The sequence below is a fragment of the Myripristis murdjan genome, chromosome 24 (genome assembly GCF_902150065.1).
Source record: "Myripristis murdjan chromosome 24, fMyrMur1.1, whole genome shotgun sequence".
NCBI lineage: Eukaryota > Metazoa > Chordata > Actinopteri > Holocentriformes > Holocentridae > Myripristis > Myripristis murdjan.
The window spans coordinates 5566624-5582925 of NC_044003.1; the positions used below are offsets into that span (position 1 = coordinate 5566624).

Here is a 16302-nt window from a genome sequence, read left to right on the forward strand (position 1 = left end):
GACTTTGTTTTTTCAAAAAAGAAAAGACAAAAAGCCTCTCAGACATGCATCTGGAAAATAATCCAGCTCTTGGCTGCACTTTGCATCATGAGTTACAGCTTTTTCATATAACAAAATGTTCCTGAAGAGGTTAAAAAAGAACAAATGAATTAAAGCTGCTGTGTGGACATGACACTGATCACATGTGGGAACAATATTTTTCTCTTTTAGATGTAAAGCATTTCCATGTGAATGGATTGCTATTTAAACACCAATAAAGCAGCCCAGCCATGTTTCTATTATTATTCAGTTCAGTTTTCATTATATTTTCTCTAATCAATTTCTCCCCAGCAGTCACTGGACAAGATTTCTCCTCCTTCTATGTCAGAGATGGAGCTGAAGTCTCTCTGCCTTGTGGCCGTTTGATACCCAATCAGGATAAATGTCAGTATACCGTCTGGATCTTCAATCATTTCAACAAGTCAACAACAGAGGAGCTGGTTGCCTATGGGAAGATTTCACCACATCAGTTTTCCCGAGCTAACGCAGCCAGACTGAGTGTTACAGCGGACTGTTCTCTGCTTATAAAGAAAGTCACAGCTGAGGATGCCGGTCGTTACGTCTGTCAACAGTTTATGTCAGACTATAAATTTGGTCCAGATGCTTGGGTTTATTTGTCTCTTATACAGAGTGAGTATTTCCATTATAATCTGCTCTGCTCCAACTAATCAGAACACTAAAGTAATCATTATACTATTGATTACAGTAATGTAGTTAATCTTCATCTGTCGCTGTCTTCCTCTCTCAATCTCTCCATCTTCTCCAGTGACTGAACAGCAGCAGAACCATCAGCTGAAGTTGCAGTGCTCTGTGTCCACATTTGAACCGTGTCTACAGACGGTGACGTGGCTGTGTGGGGAGGAAAGGCTGGATCAAAGTTCCAGTGACGTTCAAATATCAGCATCTCACTGCGACACCACTGTGACCCTTCAGAAGAATCACTGTGACAAAGAGAGACTGAAGTGTCAAGTTTCTGATCGCACAGGAAAAGTGCAGACGTTTGACTTCACCCCTCTGTCCTCAGGTAAGGAAACTCTGACAATATGATGAGGAATTGATTAAAATATCTGCATCTTGATAATAAGTATAATATAATATGAACCAGAATTGGCTAAAGTTTCTGAAGAAACTTTAAATGTGCTTGCCTGTTGTGCTGAAACTGGTCGTGTGCCAAGAAAAGGTCATTGGCTGCACTTTGCATCATGTGTCTGTAGGAAAACAGCGCTCCTAGTGAAAATCACTATAGGGGAGGTTACAGGGTTTCCATATAACAAAGGCAAAATGTTACTGGAGGTTTAAATTCCTGGGGTCAAATTGGTCCCTATTGATCAAAATGTTTGACAGTATCAGGAGGGTTAAACTAAATTCCACTGTGTCCCACCATGTCCCACAGGTTTCACAGGTTCCACAGGTTCCTCTGGTGTGACCCACCTCATGTTGGCTCTTCGTGTTGCAGAGCTGCTCCTCGTTACTATGACGACCGCTCTGCTCATCAGAATGTGGCGCAGAACAAGAGGTGAGAAAACTCAGAAATAAAAATGTATTGATCTGGTGAAAACAAGCAAAGTCATTGCAGAACTGAAACTGTTCTCTCTGATGTGTTTTTCCAGGAAAGCAGACAACACTTGATGGCAATGCTGTAAGTTTGAGACATTTTTATGAATAAAACCTGACAAATTAAATATATGTTTTACACTTCAAGCTGCTTTAAATGATCATAACTTCTTGTTTTTACAGTAACTGTCCCTTATATCATTCAGTAACTGACATTGTAGTGACTGTTTATCACACTCTGGGCAGGAAACCCCACCTCCAACAAAGCTCCTATTTGTGTCTGTCTCACCCATTTAAATGAGAAGACAAATACCAGTTTCATCCCTGGGTTTACACAGATAGTGATCGGCTTCATGCTAACTTTCCCCCTTTTAAACAGTTGGACAAAAAGATGCTGTGTCATATTGTGCTGATTTACATTGAATTGTGTTGTATTTCACAGGTGCAAAACAATGATGATGATGATGATGATGGTTCAGTGAACTATGATGATGTAGAAGCTCCTTCTACCTCCGTCAGCCCCCCGGATCTACAGCCTGCACACCAAACACAGCAATAAGACGACACAGCAGACAAATGTCTTATCACAGTAATTTAAGATTACTCGTGAAAAGTTACAGTTACAGTAAAGTCACACTGTCGCACTATGACATAAAATAAGGCCTTATTTCATCTTGTATTGAATACTGTAAACTGTAAATATTGTAGCATGACAGATCATATAACTCTTGGAATGTAATTGTTTGCTTCCAGTTTAAGTTTGAACTGATTAGAATTTCTTTTTTTTTCATGGCTTTTAAAGTTTTAAGCAGCTTAGCCTCAGTTTATATTAAAGAGCTCTGCAGTGTAAAGACTAAAGCTGATCATGCATTTGCAGTGTACAACAACCTCCCAGAGGAAATCAGAAGCTATTTTCTGCTGAGATACAGTTTATTTTACTCATTCTAATGCATTTTGTTTGACTGATTTTAATAAATTTCCAGTATATCATTGTTGTCTTGTGAAACCACGTATCTCTAGTTTTGCTGATTTCAGTTTTTTCAGCTTAATTTGACTTCAATGAATTTGGTTTAATAAAGGCTTTCAGATCTTATGAGATAAACTAAATATTCACAGCTGTCAAACTAATAAAAAGGGCTATTTTCTTAGTTTCTGAAAAACTGATATTCTGGAGATATTTTGTTTTCACTGGAAAGCAGCGATATGTAGCTGTAAATATTGTTATCATTATGCTGGAATAGAGTTTTTCGACTCATTTGAAGTCTGTTATTGTTTCTAAAGATTGAAATTTATTCTTGAAAAAGCTATGGGCCTTAATGGGGTCAGTAATAAACCTGACTTTATTCAGTGTTGCTTGTTTAATAACCTGTCATTATAATCATTATAAATGTCATTATAAATTATGAGCAGCACTATGTGTTATGTATCAGCTGACATAAAAAAACAGCTTCATCAATTCTCTCAAATTAAATGAACAACAAAAGCAATGCTGTGTTTTACTTGTAAAGTGTGTGAAACTTCTGGTGGTCCACAGTGGATTTGGCTTCGTGCTCTTTCAGCACCATGGACAGCTCACATGAGGCCTGGAGAGTGAGAAGGAGAGCGAGAGACAGAGGGCAAGCAAGTGGAGAGAGAAAGACTAGCATTGGTGGAAAAAGAATGAGTGTGTTGCTGCCTATAAACATTGAGTGAAGTAAATAGTTTAATTTATTATAATTTTATAATAATAAACTTTACTTCTGTAAAAAATGTGTTAAAAGACTCACTGCTGATTCAGGCTGAGGTAGTCTTGTCTAGAACTTCACCCTCCGGCTTCAGTGCTGAGATGCCCGCTTCAGTTGAAATGGGTCAAACATAGATAATAAGGCAATTTTTAATGAAAAACACTGCAATAGAGATTTAATAAATTTCTAGTAAAAAGTAAAAAGTATTAACAATAATACATGAAATAGCACAACAAAACACAGCTGATAAAAATAAAAACAAAATTAAATTAAAAGGAGGGTGCTCAAGAAAATGTGAAAGAAGCTGGGCTGGCTAGTGCTTGCAAGTGTGTGTGTGTGTGTGTGTGTGTGTATTTTTGTCAGTGTAATGCAAAAACACATTATTTTAGCATATGTTGCTAACATATTTCCCGTAATGAAAGGTTCAAATATCATCAGTCTGCTCACCTCTCTGCCCCCCCTTCTCTCTCTTTGAACAAATTAAATGAAACAACCACAACAACAATAACCACAAAAAAAAAAAAAAAAAAAAAAAAAAAAAAAAAAAAAAAAAAATCTCCTCGATCCTCACAACATTTTCAAAGTCTGGTTCTTCTTTTCCTTCCTTGTAATGAAGATCTAAATGGCAATCAGTAACAAGTTAAGTACTGGCTCAGAAATACTCAAATAAAGAGTAGAAGTACATGTGACGGCCCCTCCCTCTATGTTGGGTGTGTTGGTTGCTGGTTGGTCTGCTCTGTTTTTCAGGGTTCTTTCAGGCAGAGGTGGGACCATTATTAGGTGATGCGCTGCACCTGGGCCCGGTGAAGGGTGCACTTATGTTCCCCGCTGGCAGTCACACTCTCCCTGCATTCTAATGCCCATACTCTACCATACTATTTAGTAGGGAAAAAAAGAATTAGTATGTCCCAATACATAGTATGTCAGATGCAGTATGCCAAGAGTATCAGGATGTTCTACAACAGCCGGTCAGATTTCGCAGTATGGATTCCAGCATGCTGCTCTGGCCATTCTGACCCACAATCCTATGTGCAGCGGACGTTACGTCGCACCGACTGAGCTGCGTGTACAAGCCATGCCCACATACGAACAACAGCAAAACATACACATCACACAAAACTCGCTCAGTGACAGCAGAAAAGACAGGAAGACAGAAGATCAGAAATATGACAGACGACAGTGCAGTATGAAACAGCACCGGCATTTTGACAACGGAAGTGAGCAAGAGGGTCGGACTTCGGGGATGATGTAGGCTATGTAGTGTGTCCCAATAGTATGCATTCGCGTGCATATTTCATACTAAATCTCATACTTTGTAAGGGCAGCTGCAGTACATACTAAAAGTAAAAAGTATGAGTATGCGATTTGGAACGCAGGGTCTCTCTCACTCCATCCACGCCATCTGAGGAGGACGCCACGGCGCAGCTGTGGTCTCCGTTTTTCCTTTTGTTACGCACACTCACTCACACATGCACCCACACACGCCTACATTACTGATGACTGATACTGATACCTTTATTTTTGGATGTAGAAATAAATGTTTTTCCGTGCGAACCTCGTCTCCCCTCCCGTTCTTAGCTGCAGTCCCCGAGCCGGGCTGTAACATACAACATTTAAAAACTAATGTGAGAAGTACTTGTTACTAATATAAAGTTACTTTTTCCCTGTTTGTGTTTCCTGTATGGCTTTGCTACCTGCTGCTAAGAAATTTAGATGCATGATCAAGAACTACACTTACTAATGAGGGACAACAAAGCAACACATATTGAATAATTAACATTACAACAAGGCCCACATGAAGTGGTGCATTCATCCCAGTTGTTTCCAGTGCAGTTTCACTTGCTTCAGAATTTTTCAGTCAAGCCACTGGGATCAAGAAAATGACACTTGATTCAAGAAAATTCTGGAGACAAGTTGAAAAGCATGAGAAAAAAAGGGATTATCACATTCAACTGACAGATTTTTTTTTTTTTTTACCTTGTTTGAAGAAAAACAAGATATTAACACTGTATTTGAGATTAAATGTTCTAAGCTGTTGAGAATTGAGATGGATTTTATTTTTCCACAGCTGTTCTCTGAGGCTGATGTGCCTCTCGTCTCCTTCCTTGTAATGCTGTCGACTGGCTGTATCTGTTGTCTCAGTGTGGTTCAGATGCTGATGCTCTCATCATGAGAAGAACAAAGCAGCAGACCTCTGTTCACCGCTGAACCAACGTTCACACCAAAACACTTCCTGTGCCTCTCAGCAAAAATGACTCCAAAGTTATGATAGAAACTAACACCTCTCAAGGTGCTAAAATGTCTTCGTACCTGTGGATATTTTTAATCACAGTGCAATTGTATTTTCACTGTGGGCATCAAGAGGTAAAGTGTTGTCGGTAAGTAATGAGACTCTTCACTTCTCACTTATCCAGTCTGTTCTTTGCAGCTCTCTTTGAGCCGTATCTAATCAGTGACAGGACATAAAAGTCTTTAGCAAATCCATGCAACAAAAGTTTAAGAGGCTGTTAGTGATGATTTCAAACTTTTTCCATCTGTTCCCAACCCAGAGATCGATCACTGCTCAGTCTGTAAAAGCCCGTTCATACAGGGAGTTTGTTCTGGAAATGTTTCAGCATGTGGCTGAGAGTGAGCAGGAGCAGTGTCACGATTCTGGAAACTTGTTCTCCATCTTCCTGCTCAGGACCAGGAAGACCAGACCATTTTGAAAAGTCTCACAGTTTATGTTGACACTGTGCTTATTTGTTTAATAGTATCTCATTAACTTCTTAGCTATTATTCAGTCAGCTGCTTTTCAGCTGTTAATTGTTTATGCCAAAAGTACCAGGGTACTACATCGTTATGTAGCAAACAAAAACTCCACTGAAACTGTATGTAACACACAGTAAGCTAGCTGATGCAGCTTCATGTCAGCCTCCTCCAAAAACAACTGGAGTGTGAGAATTTGCGCCTCATACAGTACAAGCTTATGACAAGAATATACTATACTAAATCTAAAATAAATAAATTTGATGTCTCTTCCTCCCCCCTTTGTGTAAAATGTGGCACACAAGAGGAAACAATAATACATGCCTTCTGGAAATGTGACAAAGTTTATAATGGCTGGTTAGAAATTCAAAAATGGATGACCAAGGCTTGTAAAATCCCAACTAGATTTACAGCTCTGAACGGTATCTTCCAAAAGACAGACAATCTGAAATACCCTATAGGATGGAAGGTCCTTTTCTCCTCTTTGGTGTATAAAAAATTACTTTTAAAGTACTGGAAGGATACACAGGCCCCGTCACTACAAGAATGGAAGGGACTAATGAAATATTATTTAAACATAGAAAAATCAATGTGTGAAGACCAGAACAAAAGGCAACAACTTAGTAAAGTATGGCGGGACATCTATGAAGCCTTGTAAACATATTGGCTAAAGAATAATGACTGGACTTGATGACTAAAGAATGGGAACCAAGTGTGTGTGGAAGTATGTGTGTACCTGTTTATGTGTCTGGGGAAGGGTGGGTGGTATACGTGAAGGCAGTGGCGGTTCTGCCTATGTTTCCGCTCTAGGCGAAATTAGTGGCTTGCGCCCTTTCATGTTACTACTCCAACCCCCCCGCCCCCACGGCACCAGTCGGGCGCGGTACTGGGGCAGCATCAGTCGGCATCAGGCGAGCCGGCACTGGCCGGCATTAAGCCGCTCACCTGTCAGATCCGGCAGACCAGACCGGGTGGGCGCGGTACCGGCCGGTGCCACGGCCGGCCCGCCGGCCTGCCTGATGCCGACTGATGGTACTGATGGCATGTGCGGGTCAATACGGTAGTCTAGAAAACTGGCGATTTTTTTTTTCTCGTGCGCCCCCAAGTAGATTGCGCCCTGGGCAGTTGCCCACACTGCCCGTAGCAAAAACCGTCCCTGCGTGAAGGTGTGGAACTGAATGGTATGTGGATGAGTGGAAGTGTGGAGAGTATGAGGATGGGTATATGTATGGACTGACCTATGGGATAGGAAGGTACTTACGTTAAGTGGGTAAATGTGTGGGTGTATGTGTAAGGGTATGAGTATGAGGGTGAGTGTGAGTGTGGTCTAAGACCTTGTGAAGTAGAGGAATACTGTTACTGGTAGGAATTTTATTGTGTTTTGAGTACAAATGTATACAGTATGCTGGTATTTGTATTATCTCTTGATGAAAGCAATAAAAATAAATATAAAAAAAAGGAGGGTCTGAGTCTGTCCACATCTTCTCTGTGATTGATCATTTCTGAAAACAGATCAGCAGCTCCTGTCAGCCTCTCTACACTGAACCACAGCTTCCTCCTCTACTCACCACACTGAAAATAACACACAAAGAAGAAAAAAAGAAAAGACATAGAAGCTGCTATGAGGAAGTGACAGCCCACTGATGACAGGAAGAATATCTGTATGTTTAAGAAGTTTTAGTCCGAGAGGTTTTGACAGTTAACAGTGAGAGAGCAAGAGGGAGAGGAAGACTAAAGACTAAAATGTCTTTGTTTCTGTTATTCCTGTTTCCCTTCACAGGTGAGGCTGCATTATGTATTCTAAATTACAGACACACGGTAAACTTGTGCCATTTTTATCAGGCTCATTTGTAAATTTACCATTTTTTGTGTGATGGAAAAGAGAGAGGCTCTGGTCAGCTTTTTATTTTTATTCTTTGTCTGCCATTGCATTTGTTGTAATTACTTTATTTCTCCAATAATCATTTCATTCTCCCTTTAATGCACCGTTTTTCTCATGTAAAGAAAGATGCATTTTTTCTGTGTATAAAATGTGCTATTTTAATAATGCTGACTACAACTGATGACAACTACTTTCTATTTTTGTTAAATTTTTAGTTTTCATGAAATTTCTCCACAGCAGTCACTGGACAAGTTGCCCCCTCCTTCTATGGCAGAGATGGAGCTGAAGTCACTCTGCCTTGTGGCAATTTGATACCCAATCAGCATAAATGTCAGTATACCACCTGGATCGTTCAGCATGTCAACAAGAGCTATGGAGAAGAGCTGATTGCCCATGGGGAGATTTCACAAAGGAATTTTGCCCGAGCTAACGCAGCCAGACTGAGTGTTACAGCGGACTGTTCTCTGGTTATAAAGAAAGTCACAGCTGAGGATGTTGGTATTTATATCTGTCAACAGTTTAAATCAGGACAAAAACAAGGTTCAGATGCTGCGGTTTATCTGTCTCTTATACAGAGTGAGTATTTCCATTATAACCTGTTCAGCTCAAACTAATCAGAACAGTCAAGTATACATTATAGTAGTGATTACAGTAATGTAGTTAATTTTCCTCTGTCACTGTCTTCCTCTCCCAATCTCTCCATCTTCTCCAGTGACTGAACAGCAGCACAACCATCAGCTGAAGTTGCAGTGCTCTGTGTCCACATATGAACAGTGTGAACAGACGGTGACGTGGCTGTGTGGGGAGGAAAGGTTGGATCAAAGTTCCAGTGACATTCAAATATCAGCGTCTCCCTGCGACACCACTGTGACCCTTCAGAAGAATCACTGTGACAAAGAGAGACTGAAGTGTCAAGTTTCTGATCGCACAGGAAAAGTGCAGACGTTAGACCTCACCCCTCTGTCCTCAGGTGAGGAAACTCTGACAATGTGATGACTTTTTTAAAAATACTGCAATTTTAATTCAAAGTCTAATCATGTGGAAATTTAAGATATTGGTTGACTTGATGATCTGTTTGTAACTAGGCCTATGCAAAAGATCATTCCATTGTTCATTTCTTACTTATGATAAATATGAGCACTGATCCTGTATTATTTTGGGTTTTGTTATTTTATTTGTCACGGTGAAAAAGCTACAACACCAGCAACATCACCATCATCATCAACAACAACAACAACAACAACAACAACAACAACAACAACAACAACAACAACATCCACATCAACAACTTTGAAAATACCAGCAACGAAAAAAGACACAGGTACTGACTTTCTTCCATATTTCCACAGTCCAGCCTCTCTCTCTGTTTCTCTCCTGCTCTGTTGCTCAGATTTGGTGGTAGAATTTGTGTTTGCTCTGATATTTGGCTGTGAGAGGGAAAATTCTCTGAACTAACCAGCGTCAGTCAAAATAATTCACAAGTAGGAAAGTTGGGACACAAATGTCTTGAGAGAGAAATTCATATAGTTTTTCTATTTGTTCTTCTTTTGCTGACACAGTTTCTTTTGTTTAATTAGTAAATTTGATTTGTATCATCCTTCATATTAACTTTTGACTAATCTGTATTTTGAAACCTCTGTGGCATTTAATTTTATTTGCTTTTTGAAAAAAAAAAAAAAAAAAAAAAAAACTCTCAAAAATGCTCCAGCTGTTGGCTGCACTTTGCATCATGTGTCTGTATGAAAACAGGGCTCTGAGAGCAAACCACTGAAATGGAGTTACAGGTTTTTCATATATCATCATGTTCCTGAAGAGGAAAAAAACAAAAGAACTGAAGCTGCTGTGTGGATGTGACACTGATCACATGTGGGAACAATATTTTTCTCTTTTACATATAAAGCATATTACATTTTCCATGTGAATGAATTGCTATTTAAACATCAATAAAGCAACCCAGCCATGTTTCTATTTTGATTCAGTTCATTATTTTTTTTCTCATCGTTTTCTCCCCACCAGTCACTGGACAAGATGTCCCCTCCTTCTATGTCAGAGATGGAGCTGAAGTCTCTCTGCCTTGTGGCAGTTTGATATCCAGTCAGGATGAATGTCAGTATACCACCTGGAACGTTCATCATGTCAAAAAGATCTCAGCAAAAGAGCTGGTTGCCCATGGGAAGATTTCACAAAATGAGTTTGCCCAAGCTAACGCAGCCAGACTGAGTGTTACAGCGGACTGTTCTCTGGTTATAAAGAAAGTCACAGCTGAGGATGTTGGTCGTTACTACTGTCAACAGTTTATATCAGGACAAAAACAACCTTCATATGCTGCGGTTGATCTGTTTCTTATACAGAGTGAGTATTTCCATTATAACCTGTTCAGCTCAAACTAATCAGAACACTAAAGTAAACATTATAGTAGTGATTAGAGTAATGTAGTTAATTTTCCTCTGTCACTGTCTTCCTCTCCCAATCTCTCCATCTTCTCCAGTGACTGAACAGCAGCAGAACCATCAGCTGAAGTTGCAGTGCTCTGTGTCCACATATGAACAGTGTGAACAGACGGTGACGTGGCTGTGTGGGGAGGAAAGGTTGGATCAAAGTTCCAGTGACATTCAAATATCAGCGTCTCCCTGCGACACCACTGTGACCCTTCAGAAGAATCACTGTGACAAAGAGAGACTGAAGTGTCAAGTTTCTGATCGCACAGGAAAAGTGCAGACGTTTGACTTCACCCCTCTGTCCTCAGGTGAGGAACCTCTGACAATGTGATGATTTTTTTTTAAAAAATTGCGATTTTGATTTGAAGTCTAATCATATGGAAATTTCAAATGTTGGTTTACTTCTCTTAGTGACTAGGCTTATGCAAAATATTATTCCATTGTTCAGTTCTTGCGTATGACCACTGACCCTGTATTATTTTGGGTTTTGTTATTTTATTTGTCCTGGTGAAAAAGCTACTACACCGGCAACATCAACAGTGTCTACAGTGACAACAACAGCAACATCAACATCAAAAACAATGACAACAACAACAACACCATCAACAACACTGAAAATATCAGAGAAGACAAAAGACACAGGTACTGACTTTCTTCCATATTTCCACAGTCCAGCCTCTCTCTCTGTTTCTCTCCTGCTCTGTTGCTCAGATTTGGTGATAGAATTTGTGTTTGCTCTGATATTTGGCTGTGAGAGGGAAAATTCTCTGAACTGACCAGCATCAGTCAAAATAATTCACAAATAGCATCTTTCATTGTAAGCTTTGACTAATCTGCATTATAAAACCTCTGTGGCTTTAACTGACTTTGCTTTACAACCAAAACAAAAGGATTCACCATCACTGAGCTTCTCAAAAGCCTCTCTATCAAAAATCTGCATTTCAGTATGAAATATAATCATATGAATAAATCTAATCAATGAATTAAAATCTTTTTTTTTTTTTTTTTTTTTTTTAAATTTTATATTCTCTGATGCTATGGATATCCTACTCCAACATATGTCTTCAACACAGCTCCCACGAAAGGTAGTATAACACTTATCGCAAAAACTATTTAAACCCTGCATTCGTAAATACTGTTTGAATAAAGAATATTTCTAAATAGGTTCCTTGTAGTTCTTGTGGTTCAGTTCCACATTACAGTTAAATGTTTCAGTGTAAATGTTTTTTAGTGTTTGGTGCTTTTCTGCTCAGCTGCCTGAATGTTTTTTAACTTTTTCAATCTCTCTCAAGCTCCATTCATCGCAGTGGGTGTGGTTTCAGCAGCTCTTTTAATAACTGTGGCTGTGCTCATCGTATACTGTAAGAGAGCTAAAGGTGAGAATGTACATGGATGAAAAGTTTATCACATTCATAAACACACACTGTCTTTGTGGAAGCTGACCTCGACTATCCCTTTTGTTTTGTTTTTTCAGGGAACAAAACAGCAACAGAAGACAACGTGGTGAGTTTTAAAATGTTCTTTAATCATGACTTTAGGTCTACACAGCTGCAGCAACATAGCTGTGCTGCATTTGTGGCTTTCTTTCACTGCAATGGGCGTGATTTTTTATGAGAGGAGCAGAAAATAAGATAAAACTTTATCAATCCTCAAGTTGTTACAGCAGCAAAAGTAAAGGGAATCCTTTTATGCGTTTGTGCAGCTTCAATCCTTTTGTTCACACAAAAAAAGTAACATATAGAGCAGACAAGACATTAAAAAACATCAGAATGGTGATGACAATTTCAGTAAATAATGTAGAGTGTATGGATGGGACACATGGAAAGCTTTTACACTGTATATCTAATTTTAAATGTCCATTAAAGGGAGAAGAAATGCTAGTTGCCCAAAACAAGGGGAAAAAAACACTTTACTGGCATCTAGTGGCTCAAACGTTGACTTTGCCTCAGTTATTTAATTGTTTAAAGTGTACTGTGTCTGTCCAGGGTCTGACCTTAATCAGTGATGCTGAAGGAGGAGTGAAGCAGTCTGGACCAGCAGACAGTCAGGACAAGGTGAGATCACACACTGCACTCTCCTCCACTACATATAGTAGATACTGTGAACACACGCCTTCTTACCAACTCAGTCTCATCTTCAGAAATAAGATCTTGTTTTTCCTTGTCTACTTCTTTTTGACCTTCTTCTAAGGACAAAAAGCTGCTGGTTAGATGAGATGATCACACTTGTTTCCACAAATTTATTGAATGAAGTGTCATTTTCTTTATCCTAGGGACTGGTCTGCTTTGTTCTGCCTAGTTTCAAAATATTTTTACTCGTTCCCAGTTGGGAAAAAAAACAGCACCCCCTCCTGGAGAGGAATGGGTACTGCAGGTACTGGAGACGAGGTTTACTTTCAGTGGGATGATTTCATCCTACTGTTTCTGGATTATCATCCCACTGGTACATGTGTTTTACCTTGCTTGAAGAAAAACAAGATTTACGCACTGAATATAAGGCTGCCTTGTAAAAATGGAGACTTTTTTTGCAGAGCATTTGCATTTTGTTTGCAGTTGTTTTCCTAAACTTACCTGCATAAAACACAGCCTTACTGTGCAAATAAAATAATGATGTTCATCTAATGGCTAAAACCCTGGAGCTGGATTACAACTGAAATCTAATTATTATTATTATTTTTTTTTTTTCCAACTTGATTTCATGTAAATCCTCTCCTGATCCTGTAACCCTGTATTGTCATGTCTTTTTTGTGTCTCTTGGACGGGATGTAACTTAAATTGGAATTTCCCCTTGTGGGATTAATAAAGTGTACTTACTTACTTACTTACTCTTATGTTTTTGAGGGAGATTTACTGACAGATAAATTAACTCATTGGGATGAAAGCATAAACTCCTTGGAAGAGGTAATATGTTAATAAAATAGATATAAATAGAATAGAATAGCAGAGACAGTCACTTCTGACCCATCATCAGAATCAGAAAAAAAAATATTGATCATGTTGTTTTCACCATGCAGGCTGATCCAGATGCTCTTACCTACGCCTCCATCGCTCACTCCGAGAAAAAGAGCAAGAAAGCCAGAAAAGCAAAGGTGAGCTGTGTGTTTTGTTGTATTTTGTGTTAAACATTTTTGAGGGTTTGCAATTTGAAGATGTCACTTTGGTCTCTGCTCATCTCTCATGAAACTTTGGCATTATAGTTTAGACTTGACAGACTATTTGAAAATTAAGAGATAAATAATAATAATAATAATAATAATAATAATAATAATAATAATAATAATAATAATAATAATAATGATAATAATTTTAAAAAGCTGTACTTGAGAGTTTCAGCCCATAGAGGGCAGTGTAACACTAATTTTCTGCCTGATGGGATTTCATCTTGATTTGCTCTTCAGGGTTTTCAGCTGGAACTGATGCTGCTGTTTTGTTTCCTGTTCTGTTCTGTTCTGCTTTTCGTTGCGCTGTCATGTCGTCTCGTGTCGTCTGTTTGCTGTGCTGCCTTATTTTGCTCCACAGGTCTGGTGCACTGATGATGGTGACGGTGTGGTGACCTATGCCAAAGTGAGACCATCCTCTGCCTCTGCTGTAGCCTCTGCTGATCTCAACCTCTACACCACCGTCAACAAGCCCGATAAATAACACAGCACTGCAGATATATTTAATTTTATATGACCAGCTTTATTCACTGAAGCCTTCAGATGAACAACCATGAGCCCATTTTAAGTCTAAATTTTTCAAATCAGGATGTGTCTCAATATTATCATGCAAACTAGTGGTGTTTGGCAATATGGACAAAATAAAACATGATAACTTCAGTATAATAGGTCTGTATCAATACTGTGACAACACTGTAGGGATGACTATTGGTGCTTTCATAAAATATATACACCATGATATTTTTTTTTTTATTAAATAATTATGTGTAATATGGATGTGATGACCAATTCATTAGAAGTAAGTATCAGAACAGCTACAACAGTCTAGCACAGGGCTACTCAAACTGCGACCCATGCATCATTTTAAAAAATATTATTCTATAGTAATTATTAATAATGATTGACTTTCAGTCTGTGGACAATTCACTTCTATCAATAACCACAAGAGGGCGATAATGCATAGGCTATTGCGCTTGCTCTTACACCTCCTGTCCGTGTAGTAAATCATTTGCTTCAGTTTACAACAGTATTGGTCTTTTATTGCAGAAAAAAAGAAAAAAAGAATTTCGCCTGTTATGGAAAGCAAAAACATCATATATCTCTGGCAGTTTTTAAACACAGCTGGTATTCCCAAATTGTTGGGTATCTCTCTCCATGATTGGTCTTTTTTAAATGAGATCACGGCAGGACTGTAGTCTGGTGTCCCACAGCTCTGCACACATAGAGACAGCCACAATGATGCCATCCTCCACTGTTGTTTTGCAGTTCTGCCGATCACATACACAATGAATGGCTGCGCTGGCCGAGGTCTGCGCCGTGTGTGCGCTATGTGAAAGCCCCAGTGCGATGAAAGGAGGACTCAATCATGGCCAATTCCAAACCGAAAAGGAAGATAGAAGTATCACATATCACTGTTCACCTTTTGCAAATGGACTGAAGCCTGTTTATTTTATAATGTTCCAAGGGAGCATGATGTGGCCTAATTTCAGTATGAACCTCTGAGCAAGCTGCCCATTCTGTTCAGATTTTGGGAATAAAGCCTCATTTTGTTGTAACTTGATCATTTCATCTTTAATCATTGCATACAATCTTTTATTCAGTGAGGTTTGGCCTTGGATGGAAATGTAGCTGTTTTCTGTATGTTTCATTCATTTTTATCAAGTAGCCTGTGACAAAATTATTGTTTAAACGTCCAAAACAGGACAGACGTTTTTAGCTTGTGGCCCTTGGACCCAGCTGAATTGTGCTGCATGGCCCCTGAGCCATCTTAAGTTGAGTAACCCTGGTCTAGCTAGTGCGGAAAACTGCATCCCTTTGCTGTAAAGCCTTCAAGGGAAGAACAGCATTTACATCATATTGAGATATTACCATATCCAAAATCCCTGATTATACCTAGCCTCATTTCACATCAATCTAATATCAAGACATTGCTCAGCCCTACGCCAGTGCAGCATCTCAGCAACAGTTTCTGCTACTGACCTGCTGCTGATGTTGGTCATTTGCTGGATTTGCAGTGACAGAAATGTCAAAGTTGTGTTGAAAGATGTTCTCCGAGCTGTGCTGAAGACTGCAATGAAGGAACCGCTGGCAGAGTGTGTGGATTACGCCATCTAGTGTCACCTTTGTGAAGTGGAATCACAGTCATATCATCTCTGTCAGCACCATGGACAGCTCACATCAGGCCTGGAGAGTGAGAAGGAGAGCGAATTGAAACGGCTTAAACTTAGATAATAAAGTAGAAAAAGTAGAATTATCAAGTAAAGAGTATAAGTACAACACTGAAAAACTAATGTGAGAAGTATTTGTTACTTATATAAAGTTACTTTTTCCCTCTTTTTGTTTCTTGTATGGCTTTACTACCTGCTGTCTCACCACCAGCACCCCGAGTTCCCACAGCCATTCCTATTGGAAGAGATTATCCCACCTGTTTCCAGTGCAGTTTCACTTGCTTCAGGATTTTTACTTATTTATTTTTTATCTGGGAAAAAGTATTAAAAAATTTGAAACAACGCAGAATAAGGCAGGTCAGTCCACTGGGATAAAAAAAAAAATAAAAAAAAAATAAAAAAAATTCCAGAGCTGCTCTCTGAGGCTGATGTGCCTCTCGTCTCCTTCCTTGTAATGCTGTCGACTGGCTGTATTTGTCATCTATGTGTGGTTCAGATGCTGATGCTCTCATCATGAGAAGAACAAACCAGCAGACCTCTGCTCACCACTGAAACAACGTTCACACCAAAACACTTCCTGTGCCTCTGAGCA

The 16302-nt window shown here is 39.2% G+C and overlaps 1 long non-coding RNA gene across 1 annotated transcript; it reads left to right on the top strand.

The window, feature by feature from the left end:
* Window positions 1-11681: 11681 nt before the first annotated feature.
* LOC115355789 (uncharacterized) lies at window positions 11682-12440 on the top strand. Its single transcript, XR_003927913.1, has 3 exons — window positions 11682-11761; window positions 11860-11888; window positions 12371-12440. It is a non-coding gene; the product is annotated as an uncharacterized LOC115355789 (long non-coding RNA).
* Window positions 12441-16302: the final 3862 nt, after the last annotated feature.